Raw genomic sequence first — 6,000 nt, forward strand, 5'->3', positions numbered from 1 at the left:
TTTGTCTCGGTTGATGACCCCCAAATAGTCCTTAATTTCTATTTGTATGAACCAGTAGCACTCCCAATGTTAGGATCCACATGAACCAATGGTCTCTCCAAACCCACAGGTCTGGCAGACAAAGATTTGAGTCGTGTGGCTTTTCTAGTCCTCTTGAACGTAGACGGTGAAGGTGCTGACTCAAGAGGACAGGGGCTCGGTGGTGTAGCCATGTGCTTGTTAAAAAAGAATATTAATTAAATTCAACTCAAAAGTATACAAAGTTATCTAATTGTAAATATGAAAACAAATATATATAAAAAATGATTACATTATACTATGTTAATTAATTATCCTTCATCATGATCATTATGATTTGCATGTACATTGTCAACTTCATCCTCTACATTGATGGTAGGCACGTGTATGGAGAAAGGAGTGTGAAAAGTATCAAGGGTTAAATCATCATCTTCAAGATTAACACCTATGATTTTTCTATGTGAAACCACTGAGCACTTGGACATAAAACACGTGTTTAGCTTGTTCTGCCATGATGAAAGACTCATTCTTATAAGCTAGCTTCTTAAGATATACCACAGTAAATCTAAAATCATTGGTCTACACATCGATATTGTTGTCAAGTCACTTACACTTAAAAACATACACAATGAATTTAACATAATTAAGCTCCTAGATTTCTTCAATGACTCCAAAGTAAGGCATGGACACCAGACGAGGGTTGTCATAATTTACAGTAGCGAAGTATTGAGGTTTGGCCTTAAGACTAATCCCATTGTTTTGCATTGTACTCTTGTCATCTTGTGATTTGGTGTAGAATGAATACTTGTTGATATTGTATCATTGCCAAGTTCTAATATTTCATTTGGGCCCATCTGCTAACTTCCTTAACACTTTAGAAGTATGTTGTCACCAAAGATTGTATCTTTAAACCAATTTAGGAAAATCTTGTTATTCTTTTTCGTCACTTTATTCTTGGTCATTTTTAGATTACTTTCCTTGACTAAGGCTTCATGAAGAACTATGTATAGCACAACTTCATTATTGTTATTCAATATATACAAATGCGCTTGATTCAATTCCTCTAGACCTAGAGTTACAACATTCAGTCCTCGGGAGCCCTTACCTCTCACTTTCTTGTCATGACGAGACTCGGGAAGCCCGACAGGTTTTGCCTTTTCAATGTACTCTAAACAAAACTCAATAGTTTCTTCTACAATGTACCCTTCAACAATGGATGCTTTAGGACAATGTAGATTCTTTGTATACCCTTTTAAGATCTTCATGTATCGTTCAACCAGGTACATCCACCATAAATAAACGGGGCTGCATAATTTAATTTCCCTCACTAGATGAATAATTAAGTGAACCATGATGTGAAAAAATGAAGGGGGAAAATTCATCTCCAACTAACATAAGATAATAACAATCTCATTTTCCAAGTCATCTAACTTTAGAAGGTCAATGAATTTGTTACGTATAGAATTGAAGAATAAGCACAAGTGAGTTATGACATGCCTGACTTTGTTAGGCAAGATGTCTCATATTGCCACGATCGAGAGTTGTTGCATCAAGATGTGACAATCATGAAACTTTAAGCCAATTAATTTCAGATACACAAGGCTCTTAATATTTAAAGAGTATCCTTGTAGCACTTTCACACACCGCATACACTAACAAAAACTTGTCTTCTCATTCCTTGACAAAGTATGATATGTTGGAGGCAAATATATTTTCTTACCATCAAACCTTGTTCCTTCGTTCTTGTTGCTTCTAGTTTTTCTGAAACTAAGGATACAACGACTGGAACGACGACAATGAGCTCAATGGCAATGACGACAATGATGAGAGACAGTGTTTAGGGTGAAAAGAGAGTCACAGAGGTTGAGGGTGAAACGAAGAGAGACACAAAGACGTTTGGGCGTGAGAGCTGGAATGAAACAAGAGTCAATGTGCTTAAGATTTAAGGTGAAGCACAGGTGAAGCATAGTCTCAGTTTCACGAAAAACCAATGTTGATGTGTTAAGATCATCGATTCTGAACAAAATTGATGTTGAGTTCAATTCTTAATATCAATTCTCTCATAACTAATATTAACCACGTCAACTTATTTAAAAAAAATGTTACTATATATTTATTAACATTGATTTTCATATAAATTGATGTTAACTAGACGATGTAATATTTACATTGTCTAGTATTGTAAAATAAACCTCTGGTCAGTTTAATACTAACAATGTTAGTGTTTTATATTTTCTTAGTTGAGTGTGCTCTAAATTCTAAAATAATAAAATATCCTTTGGTAGAGTGAAAAAAAAATAAAAAGAAAATAAAATGAGATGAGACTTTAAATTAAACTAAGAGTGTAAAAATATGAATTTTACTTTATTTTACTATTTATTTTTTCTCTTTTCTGCTCTTTTTATTTTCAAACGAACAAAGCTTAATTTAAAGGCAAAATTATAAATTTGGTCCCCCAGTTTATCTCCAGTTTCGGATTTGGTCCCCTAGTAATTTAATTCACGAATTTGGTCCTCCTATTTTGTAAAATCGTGTAATGTTGGTCCTTTAGACTACAATTGGACGTTAACCGTTAACAAGTGATGTTGACTGCCACGTGTCACGTTTTTATTGAATGATGACTGTCACTTGTCATGTTCTGATTGGATGTCAACTCCATGAAAGATGAAATGCATTGTTGTTTTCATTAACCAATCAGAACATAACACGTGACAGTCATAATCCAATAAAAACGTGACACGTAACAGTCAACATCACTTGTTAACGGTCAACGTTCAATTGTGGCCTGAGAGACCAACATTGCATGATTTTACAAAATAGGAGGACCAAATTCATGAATTAAATTACTGGGGGACCAAATCCGAAACTAGAGATAAACTGGGGGACCAAAAATATAATTTTACCTAATTTAAACATTGTAACCATTAAAAATCATCAATATTTGAATTATTTCTCTCACTTTTTGACAGAACTCTCTCTCCCCCTAAAACATAAAATGGATGGGTTTTTTTCTAAATTTTTTGGTGTACTATGCTAGCATACTCCATCTGAAAATAAGGTGAAAGTATGTCAACAATTATATATATATATATATATATATATATATATATATTGAAAAGATTAAAAAAAATACAACAATAATTCTCCCTTTATATTAATAAATTTCTCTTCTAAATAATAATAAAAAATTGCACTAATAATGATAAATAAAATATGCAAAAATATATTTTATTTTTTATTTTTAGGGGTAAAATAAATAATTTTAAAGTTATTAAAATTTTAAACGTTTAACTAGAAGTAATCATGTTTATGATGAACATCGTGGTAGGGTGCTAACATTTTCTTAGGTGAAATCGACACTCAAATTTTATTTCAAAGTCATTTTTCTATAAAGTTTTTTTTTAATTTTATTTAATAAATTATGGTGATGGTTCTATTTTATTTTTTTATTTTTTACTTATTTTCTGTTGTCCGGCATAATCTCAGTTGCAACAGGTTTTGGATGGATTCGGTTCTACTGGGATTCTTTTGCATACCTTTATGCCTTCGGAGTGGAACAATGTTCATTCCATTAGAACTACCGAATTACTAATTTGATGGCCGATATTCAACATCCCTTGGGACATTGGATGATGTTTAAGCGACACAAAATAAAAAGAGAATAGTGAGCCTTGGTGGAGTTTTCGTATAACCGATTGGGCCTTTTGTGATTTGATAGGAATAATTTAATGGGATTTTGCATTAATTTTTTTAGCTAATCTAGCTACTTATTAAAAAACGTGAGTGTTAGTCCTTTAGTCTATTAGAAAAATTGTAAGATAAATTTTTTATTTCATTAACCAAATTGAATAAATAATTCATCATTTAACTTATTAAAACTTAATAGCATAAAGTGTGGTAGTTACCCTTACCCAAATAAAAAAGTGTGGAAGTTACAGTAATAAAAATCACAAGTTAAAATTAATTAATCCCCATTTATTCAAATGTTTTAAAGCTAACATTAATAAAATTTACCATAACCCACATAATGTCAAGATCAGCCTTGACTGTGTCTGTGATTTGGTATTCGCTAAAAGAAATTCATCAAATCTAAAATTAATAAATTAAAATCTTACTTGAGATCATCAACTTGATAAGAAAGGTTTAATTATTTGATAGTTTTATCTATTGAGAATAATATTTTAAAAAATATTAATATTACTGTTATCATTAATGATTTTGCTTCTCAAAACGTTAGAAGAAATAACTTATGATAATTTGTGTGTTTTGTTTTTAGATAATATGTGGGACAATAATTTTAGAGAAAATATTTTTTTGATGATAAATAATTGCATAGGAATTGATTGGGAAAAAACATAATATTTTTTTAAAGAGATTTGTTATAACTATGTTATTGACATATTGCAATATGACATGCAATATTTTTTATTGAAATTATATGTTTATGTTATAAAATATATATTAAATTTTAAAATACTTATATATATATATATAAAGGGGTCACTTTTGTTATCAAAAGAGGGGAAAAGGGTAAGTTTACTTTTGAAAGATAATTCACATTGTATGAAACTTAAGATGATGAATCATACCATCAACATTCTGAATCATTACATAAATTTTTATGAATATTTACAATAAATTTGTGATTATTGTTATTTAGCTTTTTTTTATTTCTAGGTCAGAGACCACAAGTATCGAATATGAAGGAATTTTTACACACGATAGGAATTGAATACGAATTCTCCCACTAAATAGATTGTTCCAATTTTGCATTCACCTTACATAGACCCTAAATTAAAAAAGAAAGAAAGAAAGCTAAATAATAATAAATTTATTGTAAATATTAATAAAAAAACATGCAATAATTCACAGTTATAATATTAGAGTGGGACCTTACACCACTCTGTTATTAGAAAGCAAAAATTGCCTAGGCAAGCACACGAAGGTGAATGAAAAATTCAAATGATATGTCGATGTACCTAATTGTATTAAAATGCTCCAAGAAAAAACTCATCTTCTAGTAGTATTGCTTTGTGCGAGTCACATAATGGCAGACCCAACCAATCCTAGGACCATCAGCTTGAGAATGTGTATCATAGTTTCAAAAATATATTTCCAGAATAGGTTCTAGAAAGACATTTCCGGAAGTAAAAAAAATGAGGTTCCAAGGGGTATTGAGAAATTAAAATATAAAAATGGGAGATTGCTGTGTGCTTAGCAAATTGCATGTGTAAATAGCAAGTTTCAAATTATAGTTGGACTACCAACTTCAGTCCATAAGAAGAAGAAAAATATATTACTATTGGCAACTCCGACATCTCTATTAACCCCCAACATTTTCAGAAATTTGTCTTTTTACCAAAAGTATGCTTAAGATGTCTGAAATCCCAACAACACAACAAAAGGAAGCTTTTATTGTTTACAAAAAGTATTTTCATTTGTATCATGACAAAATGTTGTCAACATATACGATAAAAACATTATTGTTTTGTATCTCAACAAAATCCTATCATGATACACAACTAACATAACAAAAATATATTTTCATTATATATCTATACAAGATATTGTCATGATACACAACAAAAACATATTTTCATTATATATGTGGACAAGATCTTAAAAATTAGAATGGACTATTATCCATACATTTAATTAATGATACATCCAAATTCTATCCTAGTATTTAAAAAAAAACAATTGAGTGATTGAGTTGTATTTTATATGGATGGACTAACCAAATTTAAGAATCAATTACTACATCATCAAGGATGATCGTAACAATTCCCCTAAAGTATAAGAAACACTCCTGCCTTTCTTATTTTGATCAAATTTAATATAGACTTTAATATTTGAGTCTAATTTCTATCAATAAGTCGGTATAGAAATTCAACTAAATTATCAATATGATGATTCTCTTTAGACGATGACTTGAGAAAGAGGCTCTAAAGAGATTTCTTGTTGTCGAAAAACTAAAATTAT

Source organism: Glycine soja, chromosome 6 (assembly GCF_004193775.1).
Source record: "Glycine soja cultivar W05 chromosome 6, ASM419377v2, whole genome shotgun sequence".
Taxonomy (NCBI): Eukaryota; Viridiplantae; Streptophyta; class Magnoliopsida; order Fabales; family Fabaceae; genus Glycine; species Glycine soja.